Source organism: Pan troglodytes, chromosome 15 (genome assembly GCF_028858775.2).
Source record: "Pan troglodytes isolate AG18354 chromosome 15, NHGRI_mPanTro3-v2.0_pri, whole genome shotgun sequence".
Classification (NCBI taxonomy): domain Eukaryota; kingdom Metazoa; phylum Chordata; class Mammalia; order Primates; family Hominidae; genus Pan; species Pan troglodytes.
In genome coordinates, this window is record NC_072413.2 from 47,373,559 (window position 1) to 47,395,556 (window position 21,998).

At 39.3% G+C, this 21,998-nt stretch overlaps 1 protein-coding gene and 1 pseudogene across 5 annotated transcripts in view; one reads left to right on the plus strand and one right to left on the minus strand.

The window, feature by feature from the left end:
* Window positions 1-21,998, minus strand: part of LOC134808295 (putative uncharacterized protein CCDC28A-AS1) — a 340,334-nt gene that overhangs the window by 229,084 nt on the left and 89,252 nt on the right. The gene's annotated exons all lie outside the window — the stretch shown is intronic.
* Window positions 9,690-10,169, plus strand: LOC112205363 (ATP synthase F(0) complex subunit C2, mitochondrial-like; annotated as a pseudogene).

Consider the following 21,998-nt stretch of genomic DNA (forward strand, 5'->3'; position numbering starts at 1 on the left):
GCACATACAGACAGGGAAAAGATAAGAACCCTGCAGTCTTTGTCTGATAATAAGCTTAAGTGAAAGCAATTTCCCAACCCAGAGCTCTCTTCCATGGTTTACCTCACAAAAAGCCTGTGGTGGGATTTTTTTTTCCTTTGAATCATGTTCCCCTTCACATTCACTTGATAAGAAGCCTTCTTTTGTGAGAGCCATTTGATGTTCAAAGGGCTCTTCAAAATGCATGTGGACAGCCTTTGGAGAATTCTTAGAACACCAATCTAAATTTGGGTCTTAATAATGGGAAAGTTTTGTTAGCTATAAACAAACTTCAATGCCAAATTCTAAAGAGTAAGAACAGTTGTCATCAGCCCCTGAAGTCAAGGGTAGGTTAGAGTTCGACAGTTCACACATTTCCATCCCTCACCATTTAAATGTCAGAAACAGCCACTACTGGACAAAGGATACTGTCAGGCTGTCACAGGTAAATCCAATTCTCTGCTGGGCTGCTGTCCAATCATAACACAATAGTGCAGAAGTATCCATTCTCCATTTTTCAGAAAATTCCTACAATGGAGACACTGCTCTGGGCTTCCCATAAGCATATGAAGGAAGCTCCAGGAGCACACAGGGGAAGATGCAATTAAGACATGCATCCTTTTCCCCAATTACTTCTTTGTAAGATTTTTTCCAGCAAAGGAACAGAAATTTAACCCCTAGGAAAAGTAGGCAGGAACTGAGTCAAAGAGAACAGACCTATTGCTGTTGTTTTCCATTCCCATCATTTGGTGAAACTCTAAAAACAAACCACTCTTGGTTTAGGTCTTATTTGGGGTTACTCTTTTCACTTTCAAGGAGATTCCTTATTTCTCAGTCAAGAAGAAGGAATCTCAATTGTCTTGCAAAAATTCAGAATGTGAACTCTAGAGAGAGCTGCCTCTTTGCTTTTTTGGTTGGTTTTTTTGTTTTGTTTTGTTTTTGTTTGCTAATTCTAAGGAAAATGAATTTCTGGTAAAAACTACTTGTCCCTGAGAGAACACAGCCACTAAAATACAATGAAAAAGCTTTACAGTAACACTCACCAGTTGACCATTTGATTCCCCTGTTCTGATTTACCTTAGCCTCTAGTTAACCATAATAATAAAACTAACCAGATGAATTGGGCACTTACTAGATGCATCTTACTGTTTCACAAAACTCCATTTAATCCATATGGATTCTCCCTCAACTGGGGGTAGGGGAGTGCAAGACTAGTCCCACCAAAACATAAGTTGTGCAATGAGTTAACACAGAAGCTGCTGGCTGGGCGCGGTGGCTCACGCCTCTAATCCCAGCACTTTGGGAGGCCGAAGCAGGCAGATCACTTGAGGATGGGAGTTCGAGACCAGCCTGACCAACATGGAGAAACCCTGTCTCTACTAAAAATACAAAATTAGCGGGGCATGGTGGTGCATGCCTGTACTCCCAGCTACTCGGGAGGCTGAGGTAGGAGAATCACTTGAACCTGGGAGGTAGAGATTGCAGTGAGCCTAGATCGTGCCATTGCACTCCAGCCTGGGCAACAAGAGCAAAACTCCGTCTCAAAAACACACACACACACACACACACAGAAGCTTCTACTAGCTCTATATTTTCACTACACCTAAACCTACCTCCCAAACCCTCCCGACACCACTCCTGAGTCACAGACCCATACATCCAACTCAACTTGGATATCCTAAAAGCACTACAAGCTCAGTCTCTCCAAAATTTAATTTGTCTTTTTTACCAACCTTCTCTTCCTCCTGTTTTCTCTACAGTGGTAGTAAATGGCATCAACATCCACCCAGAACCTAAGCCAGAAACCATTCTAGATTCCAATCATTCTAAACTCTTCCCTTCCCCTCAACCCCCATATCCACGTCCACTGACCAAGACAGCCTTCACAGTCCCCTCAGCTTGACAAAACTTTAGACAGGCTTCTTGACCCTAGGCCCTGATCTCTCTTTTCTTAGAGCATTTACTTTGGGAAATATGTAAATTCTTTCTCTGTCCTTTTGAGATCTGTGTAAATGTTTTTAGAAGGCTTTTGCCAGTTTTTCAACGTAGTCCTGTTTTTCTCAAGGACTTGAGAGCCATCTCTTTGAAATGTAAATGTCAAGGAAGATAGTCCCAGGCTCTGTGGGAGGGTAGGAGCCCAACTTCAGCCAGCACCTTGCTCTAAGTTGTAAAACTATCTACTGTTAGAAAGATAAGAGAAAGTTGACTTTTCCTTTGGGTAAAGCCATTTAGCAAACACAAACCACCTCTGTTCTCCCTCTCAATCCAGCTGTTAAAAATCTTCCCACCCTCCGTTTCAGTGGAGTTGAGTTCAGAGTTCTGTTCTCTCTCCCCATGACAATATCCTTGAAAAAAGTCTGTTGTCTTGTCTGTTTAACTTTGGCGCAATTTTTGCTATGACACCAGCCATCCCAACTCCTTGACACCTGTCAAGTGTTGTTGTTTTTTTTTTCCTCTCTCATTCCAGGGCCAAATCTTTAATTTAAGTTGCTGTCTCACTCATCTGGATGACTACAATCATTTCCTAATCAGCTTCCCTGATTTCAGTCTTCCTCCCTTCCAATCCCTTCCCTATACTGCTGTAGCTAAAATGGTTCAAACACCAATGTTTAGTTCACATACTCCCCCTATTTAGAAACCTTCAAAGCTTCCCCATAGTTCCTATGATGGTGAGACCACACACATCCAGGTTACCCCGAGACAGTCCTAATTTACACATGTTGTGCCAGGTTAATTATCAGCTTCCTTTTACTCTAAAAATGTCCCAGTTAGAAGATAATAACACCCTAGTGTAGTGTCTAAGGACTAACCTCCAACATCATCTAACATTTCTCTTCTACACACACCATACTTCAAACACAACAAACTGCTTATGGCAATGGACCTCAACCCTGGCTGCAAATTAAAATCATCTGGAAAGTTTTGTAAATGCATCTATGATCCAGCTCAATACCAGACTAATTAAATCTGACTTTCCAGGGGTGGGCATTAAGCATTGATATATATATATATATATATATATATATTTTTTTTTTTTTTTTTTTTTTTCTTTGAGATGGATTCTCACTCACTCTGTCACCCAGGCTGGAGTGCAGTGGCACCATCTCAGCTCACTGCAACCTCTGCTCCCGGGGTTCAAGCAATTCTCCTTCCTCGGCTTCTCAAGTAGCTGGGATTACAAGCATGTGCCACCACGCCTGGATGATTTTTGTATTTTCAATAGAGACAGAGTTTCAGCATGTTGGCCAGGCTGGTCTCAAACTCCTGACCTCAAGTGATTCGCCCACCTCAGCCTCCCAAAGTGCTGGGATTACTGGTGTGAGCCACCACCCCCAGCCTGACAGATTTTTTTTTATAAGTTTCCCAGATGACTCTCATGTGAAACCCAACTATAATAATAACTGCTGACATGTGGTTGCCAGCTCAATCATCTGTGAAGCTTTCTCTGGTCTTTCACAGTAGCCTGTACATGCCTTTATTACAGAACTAACACTGAATTACCATTATTTATTTACACGTCCATCAATAGCTAAGTTCTGTTGATTCTGTGTTCAATCTGTCTTTTCAGTCTGTATCTCCTTCTCATTTTCCTTCACTAGTTCATCATCACCTTTCACCCAGGTGGCTGCATAAGCTCCCTGTTGGTTTTTCTGCTTCCAATCCTCCCCACCCAAATTGTTCCCAGTTATCTTCTGTAAAACCAGTTGAATGGTATCATTCCATTATTCAAGTTTGTGATGGTTCATCACCTACTGTAGGATAATGTCCAAAGTCTACGGTGTAGAATTCAAAAACCTTCCCAAGAGATCCCAACATGCCCTAGATTCCCCTCACTTCTAACACCACCCACCTCGGTCCCACAGGGTGACTCATTCATCTTTGATCAAGCCACCATGCTTCTACCTGAAATGCCTTATTCTCATTTTCCATCAGGCAAACTCCTTATTTTTAAAAGTTCCACTGAAGTATTGCTCCTGCAAAGCTATCCTCAGCCAAGAATTAACTGCTTCCTCCTCTCTCCCACATTTTCCCACTTTAAATAGCTATAGATCATTCATCACTATTTGGTTTGCATTATGTAAATGCCTGCCTCTGTCACTGGATGTGAACATCTCTAGGGCAAAGGTCAGTAATACTAGTAACTATCACCCTCAGTAAGTGATTGCTGAAGTCATTTCAGAAAACATTTTTAAATCCCTAGCTGGTAAATTGAAGATAAGTATCTTTAATCATTTCTGTCTCTTCATCCATTGAAGAAAGTGGCAGTGAAAATAACTTAGATCTCCGAGTCCCAACATTATAAGAATTGGAGAGCTCAAAGGAATCTTTGGAAACTGGGTCCAATATACATTTTGCTGGCCAAAAAAAAAGGCTCTTTCCAGAATAAAATACTTCCAAACATAAAATCTATTAGGCTATTGCCATCTAGCTTTTAAATTTTGATTTTGAGTTTAAATCATGTTCAATGAAAGGTCACTTATTGATAGAAAAGACAAAGCCAAGTGATTTCTTACAAGATCTTAAGAGTGTTTAAGGATGGTTTCTCATTTCTAACCTTTATGGTATAGTTTCAAAGCCTCTGCTTTTATGCTAACAGCAACATAAGCTGCAAATTTGAGAGTGATAAACACTTTTGTCCCATCAAAAGACTGATATTGCTCTAGAAAATCTGCTAGATCCCTAATTCTGGGTTAGTAATGGCTTACTTCTATAAAAGTAATATCAAATGACAAGGTCTCCCAGAAACTTCCAGGAATTACTTCTACTATGTTACCAAATATCAACATGGAATCTGCCTCTGCATTTTGGGTAAATGCGGTCTTAGAAGAAATGCATTGGGGTGGGATGTAGAATTTTTTTTTCTGAAATATCTGGAACACATACTCTTCTCCGAAAAATCTCAAATTCAAAAATGCTAATAAATACCTTGTGCTACAGATGAAAATCTCTTACTAGCTCCTTAAATGATCTGTCTTCTATAAACAGATTGTTACTTGGACCAAATGTGTGTGGATCTCTTCCCTCTTGGGCAATATAATGAGGTGGCATCCACTGAATTAGAACTTATGCCAGCAAATATTTTTTAATAATTGTGTATTTATTTTACTGTATCTTATTTATATATATTTACTTATATATTTATTTATATAAATATTTATATATATTTATATAAATATTTATATATATTTATATATTATATATTTTTATATATAATAATATATAATATATATTTATATATAAATATCTATATTTATTTATATATAAATATTTATATTTATTTATATATAAATATTTATATATATAAATATAGGTATATATGTTTATATATTATATATTTATTTATATTAAATATAGGTGTATATATATATACACCTATATATATATACACACCTATATATGTGTGTGTGTATATATATATACATATACACACACACATATATAGGTGTGTGTATATATATATATATATATATATACCTAATATAACCCACCCACAAATATTGTGGCTTAGAATGAGATAATAGTAGTTATGGCTGCAGCAAACCATCTTATTCAGGGTGAATAAAGCACTGCACCCTGGCATAGGTGTGAGTGTTTCAGATATTTAGTAACTGAACTTCTTTTTTTTTTTTTTTTTTTTTTTTGAGACGGAGTCTCGCTCTGTCGCCCAGGCTGGAGTGCAGTGGCGCGATCTCGGCTCACTGCAAGCTCCGCCTCCCGGGTTCACGCCATTCTCCTGCCTCAGCCTCCCGAGTAGCTGGGACTACAGGCGCCCGCTACTACGCCCGACTAATTTTTTGTATTTTTAGTAGAGACGGGGTTTCACCGTATTAGCCAGGATGGTCTCGATCTCCTGAACTTCTTAACTGTCTGGAAGCATTGCTAATAATAAACAATGGCCTAGACCTCTAACAAGCCTGCTCATATGGCATATTCCGCAAACATCACTATGCTCCTCCTAGGCATGTATAAGCATATGTAATTTTATCAGAAAAGGCAACGAATTGTCCTTGGCCCTTTCTGATCATGTGCGCATGTGAGTGACACTGTCAGTACTAAGTAAAAGCAAAATTAAAAAATAATACTATTGAAGTAAAACTTCCTCTGTGTCTTAAACTAGGTAACATTAAACCTACTATTCCCTTATTATTGACTGCCCCCAAAATTTCATTCTTCTCAAGGAACTAATTTTTAGTTTTGCATTTTATAAATCAATGACTTTTATAATATTTAAAATGTTATATGTAATTTTAATGATTATAGTATTTACAATTTGATACTCTATAATTATAGCATTTATAATTTGATATTTTTCTTTGTACTTTATTTAATAACAGCATGGGGCTTTTAAATTTTAGTATTGCAGTTGTCTTCTATTTGTGATCAGAAACTGGTTTTTACTGGTAGCAATAATATAACATTTCCTTTTAAAATGAATTTAAAGTTAAAATGGAAGAAGTCTATTCAAAGAAAAATTGTAAGTAAATAAGAGTATAGAGGACAGGAAGACATGAACACGGCATAAAAGACGTGCTTTGAAAACACTGTCCTAGGGAATAGCCCTTTATAGAGGTGAACACTGTTCCACAGAAAGTAAACAACTCACAGTTTTGCCACTGCCACTTCCTAAACCTGGAAACACATAAGCAGACAACCACGAAGACTGCTGCTCTGGAAAACATGGATAAAACTTAACATGTTTTTAGAGCATTTGGTTTTTTTGATTGTATAGAAAAACTCTAACAGAGATGAGTAATTTTTTTAAATCAACACCCAGATAACAGTTTAGCCCTATTTTATTTTTATTTATTTTTTTTTTTTGAGACGGAGTTTTGTGCAATGGCACAATCTTGGCTCACTGCAACCTCCGCCTCCCGGGTTCAAGTGATTCTCCTGCCTTAGCCTCCTGAGTAGCTGGGATTACAGGGATGCACCACCACGCTGGGCTAATTTTGCATTTTTAGTAGAGATGGGGTTTCTCCATGTTGGTCAGGCTGGTCTCAAACTCCCGACCTCAGGTGATCTGCCCACCCTGGCCTCCCAAAGTGGAGTTTAGCCCTTTTTTAAACACTCAACTCATTCCTCCTTTATGCAATGTAAGATCTCAAGCTTCTCAGTGAGACTTACCACTGGAGGGTGAAAAATAAAGAAACTCTATCTCGCAAGAATCCTCACCAACCAGAGAAATATTATGTTGTGCATTGTCTTTCATTGTTGGTATTTTAAAAATAGGGTTCCCTACACACATATTTGAAGCTACATTCTAGCGCATATGTTTCTACAAACCCAAACTCTCCATTCTGGAGATTTCCTGAGACACATTCCTTACGGAGTCATGTACGATAAGCTGGCAGTTACTGTCTCCTTTATCACCATTTTGAAAAGTAGAAGCTGCTCCCTGCAACTGAGACACTATTCGTTACTCCCTACATGGGCATGCTATAATTACTTCAGACTGTTTAAATTTTCTCAATGATAGTGAAATGCAGTTAGAAACCATAGTTAACTTGCCACAATAAAGACAAATTGTAGAGAAATACAATTAAAGTAAGTTATTTCCATTCTTATTTTAATAACATGAGAAAAGAGAGTTTGAGGTAAATGGCAACTCTATAGTTTGCAATATAAAGTGGCAGTAGTAATATTATTTTTATAATAAAAAATGGTGTGGGAGCAATATAAGCCTATCCCGATTAACATTCCTAACCTTGCAAATATGCAGGAAAAATTTTTTTCTACAATAATAAGTTCCAAGATTAAAAATGGTTCAACTATACTTTGACAGATATTACATTGATACTATGTATTGTCAAACAAAAAAGTAAAACAGGCTATAAAATAAAATCACAAACTAGGAAATGTAGGGAAGCAACAACATAAGGTACACTTGGAAATTTCAGTGTTCTTCTAGTACTTTTTCAGTAGTAGAGTAGTCATCAAGAATTTCTAATGCACCCAAACTGTTTGCATAAAAAATAAATGAGACTGCTGAGAAGATTATTGTAGATATGCAGTATGGCACATGCCACTAGTTGTCCTTCAACAATTATTCTCCACTTCTTTTATAATAATAGAACCTCCTATTTTTAATTGAGTACATGGATAAAGACTACATTTCCCAGCCACCACTGAAGAGAGGTGTACCAATATGACTTCATTTCTGAATGATAAGATATAAGCGAAGTATAAGATGAAACACCCAGAACATGTCCTTAAAGGAAAGGGCACAACCTGCCACTATCCCTTTCTCCTTCCTGCTGGCGGGAGGACAAACCCGATGGCTGGAACAGGAGCTCTGTCTTAAGCCATGAGATGGCCTTATGCATAGGACTATAATGTATATATTATGGAGTGATAAAGTGAGTTTATCTGAGAAGAGAGACTGGTAGATCCAAAAAGGGATCTACCTCCTTTTCATTTAATAATCTTCTGTACTCTTCCAGTTTTTTCTTTTTCTTTTTAGTGTGGATAGGAAGTAAGAGGAATGTGCAAGAGGGATTGAGGAAGAGACTTAAAGATGTGTCAGAATGAAATGAACTTAAGGAGAAGCAAGAAGATCTGAGTAGTGTAAGGGGTGTGCTTTAGTGGGTGCTACTGGTGCTCCACCGATATCCCCATTACAAACTGGCATGCTCATCCCTACCCATGAGTACGGTTATCCCTCAATTTCCATGGGGAATTCATTCTAGGACCTCTAGCAGTTACCAAAATCCACAGATGCTAAAATCCCCGATATAAAATGGTGTAGTGTTTGCATATAACCTATGCACAGCCTGCCATATACTTCAGATCATCTCTAGCTTCATACCTAATACAATGTAAATGCTATATAAGTAGTTGTTGTATGGTATTGTTTAGGAAATAATAAGAAAAAAAGTCTGTACATGTTCAGTACAAACACAATTTTATTTCCGAATACTTTCCATCTGCAGTTGGTTGATCCCAGGGATGCAGAACTCATGGACGCTGAGAGGGCCGACAGTATTGCCTGAAGACAACTTAGAGTTGTCCCCTTCAAGGAGAATTTACCTGGGCCAAATGGCAATTGCCTTGCCCAGGAAGCCTCACCCACTACCCTAGGAGGCAGATCTTGACCAATGACTGAACAGAATGTGCTTCAAGTTGGGATCAATTTTGTGGCTCACACCTGTAATCTCAGCACTTTGGGAGGCCAAGGAGGTCAGATCACTTGAGCCCAGGAGTTCAACACCAGCCTGGGCAACATAGTGAAACCCCATCTCTACTAAAAATACAAAAATTAGCCAGGCGTGGTGGCACACCCATGTAATCCCAGCTACTCAGGGGAACTGAGGCACAAGAATTGCTTGAGCCCGAGAGATGGACGTTACAGTGAGCCAAGATTATGCCACTGCACTCCAGCCTGGGAGACAGAGCAAGACTCTGTCTGAAAAAGATGTAAAAACTGAAAATAAAAATAAAAGATGGGATCAATTTAATAGTAAAATTTCCACTCCAGGGCTTGGGGGGCCCTTGTGGTGCCAGAGCTAGCTAGTCTATAGTTGAAATCACATTCTTATTTATCTTTTTTCCCTTGCCTTATCCTACTTTTCTCCTACCCCTTCTATTGCATGCACTTCTCCAATAAATCACTGGATTTACTAGGGCTCCATGTCAAGCTCTGCCTCTAGGGAACCCAATCTAAAAACCACTATATGGGTTTTCTCTACATTGGGAGCAGTTCTTCTGCCACGGCCCCCCACCCCCTGAAAATGTAGCCTGCTTCAAGTTCCTCTCCACGTCCTCCTTGGTCAAGAACACCTCTCAGCTGCTGAGCCATCCACTATCTGCAGTGGTGCTGAAATGACCAGAGACATTGACAGATGAGAGCCTCAGCAGCTTGGCAGTCTCATGTCCCCTTACCTCACTTGCCCATAGCCGCAGCTTCCAAACCAGAGCCATTCCAAGGGACATCGACACAGCATCCAAGTTCACTGGGGTTGGGGCTGCCACAGTTAGGGTGGCTGGCTCTGGGGCTGAGACTGCTATTGTGTTTGAGAGCCTCATTATGGTCATGCCAGGAACCCATCTCTGAAGCAACAGCTCTTCTCCTGTGCCATTCCGGGCTTTGCCCTCTTGGGGCCGTGGGGCTCTTTTGCCTGATGGTGGCCTTTCTCACCCTCTTTGCCATGTGAAGGAGCTGTCTGCACCTCCGACAGTTCTTTCTCCCATGTCTTGTCTGCCCTGTGTGTTCCTTTTCTTGTACCTCCCCAGGTGGCCTGGGGCACATGGTTGGCTCAGGGTTTGACAGAGGGAAGACAAATAAATAATGTATTAATAAGAAAAAAAAACATGATACTGAATTGATCCTACAGAAAATAAAATTCACTCACTACTGTTTCATAATTTACATTGTATTTTTTCCTAATAAAAATGGAAGATATTAAATATTTAAATAAGGAACAGCATACTTTCAAACCAGCACACCAATCTAGAAGGGTGTAGTCTAGAAGGGAGTATCCACCTAAATTATTTGTCCGAGTGGCTTATTCAAAGCATGACCCTCTAAATAAAGGTGATCTGCTTTTTCTGTAATCATATTGTATGATCATTATAACATGAGCATTAAACTTGCAGCTAAGATAGCCTCACTAGGAAACTGGTTACTCTGACACAGTAGCTCTCACCATTTGAAAGTGGGCCCTATTGGCTACATCATGGGAAGATTACAGACAAAAACCCCACTCACTCTACCTAAAAAATAAGCCATCAGCCAAACAGCTTCATCTATCCAGCTAAAGCTAATCGGGAGATTTTAATCTGCCTAAACTTTGACTGTGGAAGACACTGCTTTTATTTTACTGGCAGAGTAATGAACCTTATCTAATCTACTCTTAAATGTTAATTCAGTGTTTTAAAACTACCAGAAGTTTCTTCCTTATGTCTAACCCTAAATTTTTCACACAGCAATTTTGTTGTAGACTTAGGCACTAGGTAACAGACTCTATTTCTTATCTTAAATAATTTAAATGTCTACATATTTTCTTATAGGCCCTAACTTTCTAAAAACCAGTATCTCAGGCTATTCACTAACTTTTAGAGCATCTCTCTTCAAAATTAGAAGACTCAAACACATGCAATATTGCTCATCAATGTTCACAATGATGGTAGGGATTGGGCTTAAAAAAATCACTATATAAGAAAAGTGTGGCACATACATATAATGAAATATTATTCAGCTTTAAAAAGGAAGGAAATTCTGATACATGCTACCACATGGATGAAACTTAAGGATATTACATTAAATGAAATAAGCCAGTCACAAAAAGACAAATACTGCATTCTCTTATATGAGCTACTTAAAGTAGTCAAAATCATAGAGACAGAAGGCAGAATGCTGGTTACTAGGGGCAGGGGGAAAGGAGGAATGGGGAAATTTTAATCTGTATTTAATGGATACAGAGTTTCAGTTTCACAAAATGAAAAAGTTATGGAAATAGATGGTGGTGATGGTTGCACAACATTATGAATGTATTTAATATCTCTGAACTGTACATTCAAAATAGTTAAGATGGGCTGGGCATGGTGGCTTATGCCTGTAATCCTAGCACTTTGGGAGGCCAAGGCGGGTGTATCGTTTGAGGTCAGGAGTTCGAGACCAGCCTGGCCAACACGGTGAAACCCCATCTCTACTAAAAATACTAAAATTAGCCAGGTGTGGTGGCCATGCCTGTAGTCCCAGCTACTCGGGAGGCTGAGGCAGGAGAATCGCTTGAACCCGGGAGGCAGAGGTTTCAGTGAGCCGAGATTGCACCACTGTACTCCAGCCTGGTGATACGGCGAGACTCCATCTCAATAAATAAATAAATTAAATAAAATAAAATAAGATGGTACATTTTATGTGTACTTTACCACAATTTTTAAACAATGGAAGAAAATTAAAAGAAAAAATAAAGTAAAACAACTACAATGATAAAGCCTTCAGCATTACTAATATTGTTCTCTTGCTCTTATGGCTTGTCTTCTATTCCACTTGTATATGGGCTTCCTACTTTTTATTCCCCTCCACCCTCTCCATTGAACTTCAGCATTTTTTGTCTAATTGTGTGTCTACCTCATCAAAGTCACATCTATTACTCCAAAAGCACTAAATAATGACTCTCAATTAGACATTATATTGTAATGTAAATAAGTACAGTAATTATTTTCCCTCCTTCAGCATGATTCTTGAGAACAATTGCCAAATGATCCCATTCAGTGTTCACTTGGACCAGTGTCTCTTATGTAGGGTCACATGTCATAATCATCTGTGTATCTTTGTAAAACTACACACACTTGGGACACTGTCCTGTGGATTATCAATCTCAGTGAAGTGGAACCGGGTCACTTAACTTCCAAAGCTCCACAGGTAATAATAAGAATTAAAATTCTTGAGTGTTTATAAAGTGCCAAGCACTGAACTAAATGTTTAATTGTGATTCTGATGATTACCTCTACTTAACAACTACTTACTTAACAACTACTTCCTTAACTAACTCCAAGCCCTAAATTACCTTTGCAATTAAGAGTTTTAACCTGGAAGTCCACAGTCAAGCTTAGCCAGGTTAGCAGTCCATCCATCTCATCCTGTTGTAGGAAGCACTGTGTGTGTGTACGTGTGTATGTGTGTGTATGTAATTTTCCTGGAAAAAGGTTTCGTCGTAACTTTTATTATTTCCTCAAAAAAGTCTCTGACACAAAAATAGGTTAAGAAAAACTACTTAGAATAAAATTCCCCCACCATTATATATTCGCCCAAGAGTGTTCACCCACACTTATTCATTCATTCACCAAATATTTACTGAGGACCTATGACATGCAAACTGTCAAGGTTTGAGATCAGTGAACAAAACCAAGTCCTTGTCCTCATGGAAACTTACATTTTAGAGGAATAAACAATAAATATCTAGTAGGTAAGACAATCCTTTGGCTCAGAATATAACTTCTTAAATTACTAATACAAATTGCACAATCCACTCAGGGGCAATTGGGACGCAAAGCCCCAGCTAGTTCCAAAACCCATACCATTTCCACCATTTATTGTTGTTTTCAAATACAACATATTTTATGAGGACAAAATTTTACCTATCATCTATTACTGCTCACAGCAAATAGTCTAACAAATAAATACTACTTTTAGTCTTATGAAATGTTAAGTAGCGTTTGGTTATTCAAAAGTATTTCCAAAGAGGTACAAATAGTCATGTCTTATTTCTCTAAATTCATAAGAAAGTATGGAAGTTAGTAGATGTTGAAAGTTTTGTGATATTGTCATATAGTTTACTTCTACATATGTTATAAACCCCGGAATACATTATTATTAATTTTGCTTTAAACAGCCAAGTACTTTTTTAAAAGAACCAAATACTATTTTAAAGGTAGTTTCCACGGATGCATGAGCTGGCCAGTACCCAGTTGAAAACTTGAGGGGAACCCTCTGCACATCTCCGGAGCTTTCTCGCTTGCTCGCTCACGCTCTCTCTCTCTCTTGCTCCCACTCGCTTTCTCTCTCTCTCTCTCTCTCTCTGTCTTGTTCCCGCTCGCTTTCTCTCTTTCTCTCTCTCCAGCTCTTTCCTCTCCGATACTCTGTCCTGTGAACTCTAGCCACCTTGACTTCTCCAGACCCCCAGCTCCATATTCTCAGACCACTGATCTATGCCTGGGTCCCCACTCCTTTCCCTGATGCCTGGAAATTCTCTCTGGGCAGTAAGCTGGGTAATCATAGGGGCTCACCTCATCTGTTTCCCATCTTTCAGGGATTATTCTTCTTTGCTATCTAATGTTCAACGGCTTGAAAACTGTTATTTCATATATATCATACATGTTTGAGGCTTAATTTTAGTTGCTTCAGCAGGTGAGTAAACCCAGTTCTTGCAACTCTATGTTGGTGAGAAACAGAAGTCTCTTTAATGTAACTATAATCCAAGTATTTTTAAAAGTAAAAGTTATGATAAAGCTTATTCAGAAGAGTAATTTTGAAGAACACAAGTTCAGCATAGAAGGAACATCTACAAACAAAGTCAGTGATAAAATGCTCCTACCTGTTGGGACAGACCATCCCCATAGCCCCGCCACCTTGGTATATCACTGCTGATAAAGTTAAACAAGCCCACGGTGGCCTTGGCATCAGATGGACTTTGTCCAACCCAAACTCTGTCACTTACTAATAAATGGCATGCAACCATGAGTAAATGACTTAACCTCTGTGTGCCTCACTTATCATATGTAAAATGGAAATACTAGTAGTACATAGGACATAGGGTTGTTATACTAAATGAGAAATGCACAGCTACTCAGCAAAATGTTTGCTATGTATGGGCTCAATAAACAGTGTGTTCTATTAATATTCTCTGAACTGCAGATTTGCCACATATTTAATCCACTGAATTAAATGTCAATCATTAATGTATACATTAGTCCTTTTTATCATCCAGAAAGAAAATGTGACTAAATTAAAACTAGCACACACTGGCTAGGCGCAGTGGCTCACGCCTGTAATCACAGCATTTTGGGAGGCTGAGGCAGGTGGATCACTTGATCACTTGAGGTCAGGTGTCTGAGACCAGCCTGGTCAACATGTTGAAACCCCATCTCTACTAAAAATACTAAAATTAGCTGGATGTAGTGGCAGATGCCTGTAATCCCAGCTACTTGGGAGGCTGAGGCAGGAGAATCGCTTGAACCAGGGAAGTGGAGGCTGCAGTAAGCTGAAATTGAACCACTGCATTCCAGCCAAGTCAAAAGAGCGAGATTCCATATCAAAAATAAAAAATAAAAATAAAATTAGCACAAACTATTCATATTCTTCTAAGCATTTAGTTTATTACACTCTGTTCCCTAAAATAAAAGGATGAAGTCACCAGGTATCTCAAAGTTATAATCTTTTCAACATTTATTCAACTCATCTCTAATTTGTCATCACCTTTCTTCTATCTTCAACTTTATTAATTTCCCAGTTCCATTGAATTCCTGATGGGGCCTACTGTGTCCTATTTATGGTCCTTACTGAGAGCTTTGTAGCAAAAGAGAAGTAGATCTTGAGTTCCTCCTAACCAGCTCAGGCTGCTACATTACCTGTTCAGATTTTGGATTTCTTTGGCTCTTAAGAATTTAAATATCCTTTTATCTATCTCTAAATATGTTTGAATATGACAGGATCCTGCATTTTTTCATATTATTCATATCTATAGGACCTTGTAGCTCATAAATATATTAAAATGATATCCAATTAAATTCTAGTTATTTCTATGGCCTTATCTGGCATTGCCATCCCAGCTTCGAAGGTCATTCTACTGACAAGCACTTTATCTATATCTACTGTCAAACAACCTAGAATAGATAGAAATATTCGCTCTGAAGTCAAACCACGACTATGCCAATCGCTACTTGTGTCAGGTTGGACAAGTCACTTATACTTTCTAGGGCTCAATTTCCTTACTGTAATATGGAGAATGACTAATCATACCTATAATGGTGTCTTACAGAGTTGTTGCAGGGATTAAAAAGAAGTGCCTAAAATGCTGCCTGGCACATAATAGATGCTCAATAATTTTAAGCTACTATTATTATTATTACTACTACAATTATTATTTTTTACTTGTAGTATATAGTGTTAAATATGTTTTTTATGTGCATTTGCTATTTGTCCTCCCTGGAAGTAAATTTTTTTTTTTTTTTGAGACAGAGTCTCACTCTATCACCCAGGCTGGAGTGTAGTGGCATGATCTTGGCTCACTGCAACCTCCGCTTCCCAGCTTCAAGCTATTCTCCTGCCTCACCCTCCCAAGTACCTAGAATTACAGGCGTATGCCACCACACCCAGCTAATTTTTCTATTTTTAGTAGAGATGGGGCTTCGCCACGTCAGTCAGGCTGGTCTCGAACTCCTGACCTCAGGTGATCCACTCACCTCAGCCACCCAAAGTGCTGGGATTACAGTCGTGAGCCTTCATGCCCGGCCAGCAAATTCTTTTATAAACCCACAAGTGGTTCATCTCTTTCAGGCCTGTGGTGGCTTCCACATACATCCCATAAATACAAGTTGAATAAGGCATATAGTTTGGTTCTTTGAATCCTAGTATACTTAGGCATATGCTAATTTACACAGTTTAAATGCTGTACTTTTGAGCTTGCTCTACTAGTGAATTTTACTAAAAACTAATGGCCAAAGAAGATCCCCTGATGGTTTCCCTCAGGCTGACAGGATGATCTCTCCTCACTGCAGCTCTCTAACTCTCCTGTCCACTGGGTGCTGTCACCCACCCCTTAGGTGAAGTCCCCCCGCTCTGTGCCCTACCTCTTGACATGGCTGGGGGACTCCCATTCTTCAGTATCAAGTGTCCCGGTCACTGATGCCTTCTGCCAATTGTCCTGGCTGCCTGAATTGGCCATGTCAATCTGGACTGGAATCTCATGTTTATATGGATCCACCTAGATATACTGCCTTATTTTTAGAATTATAATTGTCAGAATCATGGCAATAGTTTTTGACTTTATATTTTATGAAGTACTTTCAAGAATATTATTTGATCTTTCTGTTTCTGTGAGACAGGTAGGACTCATGTTATTATTCCTAATACAAACTAGAAGGGAAGAGAAAAGGTCAAGGGGTAGAAACTATTAGAACTGAGACTAGAACAAGGATTCACAGTGTGGGCGTGTCATATTAACACTAAGCAAGAAAAAATTAAGGCCTGAGACTGTGCTGAATCCAAGAGAAACAAGTTGAAGGTTAGCAGCCAACCTCTCCTGGGTGGTGTGAGGGACAGACCTCTTAAGGAATTAGGAAGCACCTTGAGTGTGAATATTGGAGGTTTGTTTATCTCTAACACTGGCATTTGAGTACCTCTCAAAGAATTGATTCCATAAAGCCTTGATTCTAAAGTAGGCATTAGACTTCCTAGACTCTTTCTCAATCAAGGTTCCATTAGAGAATTGATCCCTACAAAAATTACCTGAGTGACTATTTTCTTAATTCTTCCAAGAATGGTACAAATCTAGTACCATTCTAGATGCATAGACAAGAAATTAATTCATTACATGTGATGAATGACTTGGGACATTAGGCTTAATTCTTCTGTGGAACCGTGGTTGAGAAGACCTTAATGAGTATGAGAGAGTTAACATTAGACCTACTATGTGAAACAACAAACTCCACCTATAGTAAGTGTTTCCCTTTAAGAATCAGAATAAAATATCAGAGTCAAATGAAGAAATCCTCTCAGAACTCAGAAACCCATGGCTAGTGACAGCTCCTTATCCCGCAGTAATGCTCCGTTTTAGGTATCAATCTTAGTAAGAGTTAAATATTCTATGAATCAATGTGGAAAAAACCCATAATAATCAGACTAAATTCCTGTTGATGCCACATTCTTCACTGTATGGGGACTGAGTAACAGAATGTGAACAGATTAGCACCTTCCAGCCCTCTCTGGTGGGACACCATCTCCAGGGAATGTCCCCCAGGCAGTAGGCCAGCCAGAGCAGCTCAGCAAATGAACAAGAGTACGTTCAGGTGTCAAGACAGATGATAAACTTTGGAAGCAGGCTGAATGAATGCAGCCAGAGAGCTTTTCCTGCAAAGTACTTCCAGAGATTTGTGGAAGATATTTCCAGAGTCTGGAAATTGATCCCTATTGACTCCAGTAGGGTAACTATGACTTACAAGCCTTGTTTTGAATATAGATTAGTGAGCCAGGGCCACCTGGCAGTAAAAACAAACCAACCAGGCCTTTTCTGAACTGACAAACCACCTCCAAGCCAAGGAAGCAAGTCCATCTTTGCCATTAATGTATCTCTTAGTTAAAATAACAAGAAGAAGGAAATACAACCAGCTAGATTCAAGAGAACAAATTCAGGGGAATTTCTCCTCCCATTTATTTCCTTCCATAACCTCTTGCAACACTTTAAACATTTACTTTGGGAGTGAGGTAAGGAGTAAATGCACTCTGAAAGGAAAAAAAAATTAGAGCATAAAGAGCTAAGGAAACAGACCCCTAAGGAAACAGAAACGAATATTACTTGACTAAATTGGCTTAATCAAGATTAATTCTGTTTATTAACAAGCAGAATTGTTATAAAAGCTAAGTAAGCAGTGGTCTATGTCTCATTAGGGCAAACGACTCTCTTGGAAAAGATGGAACTGGGAACCACAGTGAAAGCTGCCCTCATAGTAAGGAGGGAGAGAAAGTCCTCCCACAGAGCTGTTTGATGAAAAGACCCAGAAGGGAAATTAAATAAAGCTTTATTTGAGGCAAACTCTGCATTTGTTCTTCCCTTTAAAAAATAAAATAAAATGTATTTGAAAGGGTGAAATGTGTGGAATTTTACATTTAAACACTACTTAATCCATTTATGAAAGTAACAATAGCTAACATTTTATCTCCACCAAGTGCCATAGTAAGTGCTTTGTGAATTATCTCCTGTAGTCCACATTACAAAGCTACGGAAAAGTACTGGTATTATCTCTTTTGACTGAATTAATTGGTCCCTTTTCTGTTACTTTGGATTTTTTAAGTATTTATTGCTTACTTACTATGTGCTAGGCACTGTGCTCGCCTCTAGGTGTGGTCCCTGCCCTCAGGAAACTTACAGACAATACAAAATATTAAAAAAAAAAAAAAAAAAAAAAAACAGGGGGCTATGGTAGAAAATAATGAAGGAGGAAGAAATCTGCTGAAGTGGCCAGGTCAGCTAAAATCTGAGAGATAAGAAAGAACCAGCCGTGTGATGAGCAAGAGGAATGAGCATACCAAGCAGAAGGCAGAGCATGTGCAAGGGCCTGAGCTAGACAGCACTTTGTGTATTTACCGTTTAAGAAGAAGGTGGAGCCTGGCATGGTGGTTCATGCCTGTACTCCCAGCTTCTCAGAAGGCTGCGGCAGGATGATCCCTTGAGTCCAGGAGTTCGAGCCTAGTCTGGGCAACATAGTGAGACCCCATCTAAGAAGGTGGGTTTGTGAGAAAACAGTGAGCAAGACGGAGGGGAGCATGAGATAAATTTGCAGAGATGAACACAGGCCAGACCGCAAAGGAGGTTTCAGAACTTGTTAGAGTTTGGGGGTATTTTAAGTACATTAGAAGCTCCTGAAAGGTTTTAAGCCAGAGAATAATAGGATCTGATTTGCATTTTTTTTAAATTACTCAAATGGATCTTTGGAGACTGGATGTAGGGGTTCATAAAGGAAGGCAGAGACACAAGTTAGGAAACTAGTGTTTAGGTAAAGGGGACAGTGGCTTGGGCAGGCTACAGGATGGCTGTGGAAAAGAAACAGGGTTGAGGAACACTTTGGAGGCAGAATTAATTGAGTTCCACCTTTCACAGTTCTAAAATAGCAGTTACCACATTCTCTCCTCACTGTTCCTTTGTCTCTTTCTGCCAATAACTTCCACCTCTCTCTAAATGCAGGAGCAATACTTCACCATCTGTGATTCCTCAAAGCCAAGCATAGTGCCTGATAAATTCTCATTAAGTATTTGATAAACTCATGTTAATGAGGTAAGAAAGATGCAACTTACTCTGGGAGGATTAACTACCTGCTCTGTGTTGTCTTACCTAGGTTAAAATTATGAAAGGGCAAAGCTGGCAAGTTCTATTCTGAAAGAGATGGAGTCATTCCAGCACTCCTCTAGAGTAGGAAACCCAGGACTATGCTATGGAGAATTTGAAGATTCTAGCTAAAGGGCATGTTGATAGTCTTGAGATTGGGTGATCCAATCCCCTACTTCTAAGACATCAGAAGAGGTAGTATAGTGTACTGATTAAAAGAATAGACTTTGATATCAGGTTCAAATCTTACACCAGATCCTTTCTAGCTATGTGACTTTGTGCACATTACTTAACATCACTGTTCTTTATCACCTGTTAAATGGGGTAATAATAATGCTTAACCTGGTAGGCAGAATTACAGCCACCCAAATGTGTCTACTTCCTAATCTTTGGAAACCTATAAATATGTTCTTTTACATGGCAAGGCAGAATTAAGGTTGCAGATGGTATTAAGGTCACTAATCAGCTCACCTTAAAATAATGGATTACATACCTCCAGCACACCACAGTCATCCTAAGGAGAAGAGGTCAGTCTGTCTTCCCCCTGAGCCCCGCCCCCACCACCCTGCTCATCACCAGGAGGGGCCCCCTGGCTTAGGCCCACAAAGCAGCCACCCCTACCCTGGGCTGATTGCTTCTATTGGCAGCAGCTCTGCATTTCTCTAGGGTAGAGCCTCAGGAGACAAGCGAAAGGCCCGCTGCCATTGCCACTGCCAAGTTCCCTGCCCCTGCTGCATCCAAGCTAAGGAGGGAACACAAACCCAAGCTCACCCAAGGCTGCAGTGTGCAGCCTAGGAATGCCAAGCCAAGGTCTGCAGCCAGCACTCAAGTAGGAGAGGAGCCCACACTCCCAGAGAACTGAGAGGGAGCACAGCTGAGAACATGAGGAAAACACACAGAAACCATGTGGCTGACCAAGAGGCCTATCTACTGGCCATTACACTTAAGCATCATCTACTGGATCACAGCCCAAGCTTCAATGCCAAAAATACTTTGCTAATATACCCCCCTGTGAAACCAAGGACAAGAATTTAGCCACAAATAAAGACCCTGCATAAAGCCTCAGCCCTCTGAAAACATCTAGAAATAAAGTCAACTTACTATACCCAAATTACAACACAGTTAAAGGAACACCCACACAAACATAAGAAAAATCCAGCACAAGAACTTTGGCAACTCTAAAAGTCCCAGTGTCTTCGTTCCTCCGAGCAATTGCAAACTTCCCCAGAACATGTGTTTAACTAGGCTGAACTGGCTGAAATGACAAATATAGAATTCAGAATATGAATAGGAACAAAGGTCATTGAGGTTCTGGAGAAAGTTGAAACCCAAGCCAAGGAATCTATGGCTTGTAATAAAGTGATACAGGATTTACAGATAAGCAAATGCTGAGGGATTGTGTCACCACCAGGCCTGCCTCCCAAAGGAAGCACTAAATATGGAAAGGAAAAACTGGTACCAGCCACTGCAAAAACACACCAAAATACAAAAACCAATGACACTATGAAGACACCACACAAACTAATGTGCAAAATAATCAGCTACCATCACGATGATAGGATCAAATTCACACATAACAATATTAACCTCAAATGTAAATGGACTAAATGCCCCAAATTAAAAGACACAGACAGGCAAATTAAAGAGTCATGACCCATCAGTGTGCTGTATTCAGGAGACCCATCTCATGTGCAAAAACACACATAGGCTCAAAATAAAGAGATAAAGGAATATTTACCAAGCAAATGGAGAGCAAAAAAAACCAGGGGTTGCAATCCTATTCTCTGATAAAACAGACTTTAAACCAACAAAGATCAAAAGAGACAAAGAAGGGCATACATAATGGTAAAGGGATCAATGCAACGAGAAGAGCTAACTATACTAAATATACATGCACCCAATACAGGAGGACCCAGATTCATAAAACAAGTTCTCAGAGACCTGCAAAGAGAATTAGACTCCCACACAGTAACAGTGGGTGACTTTAATACCCTACTGTCAATATTAGACAGATCAATGAGACAGAAAATTAACAAGGATATTCAGGACTTGAACTCAGCTCCGGACCAAGCAGACCTAATAGACATCTACAGAACTCTTTACCCCAAATTAACAGAATATACATTCTTCTCAGCACCACATTGCACTTATTCTAAAATTGACCACATAATTGGAAGTAAAACACTCCTCAGCAAATGCAAAAGAATGGAAATCATAATAAACAGTCTCTCAGACCACAGTGCAATCAAATTAGAACTCAGGATTAAGAAACTCACTCAAAACCACACAACTACATGGAAACTGAACAATCTGCTCCTGAATGACTACTGCGTAAATAACAAAATTAAGGCAGAAATAACTAAGTTATTTGAAACCAATGAGAACAAAGACACAATGTACCAGAATCTCTGACAACACCTAAAGCAGTGTTTAGAGGGA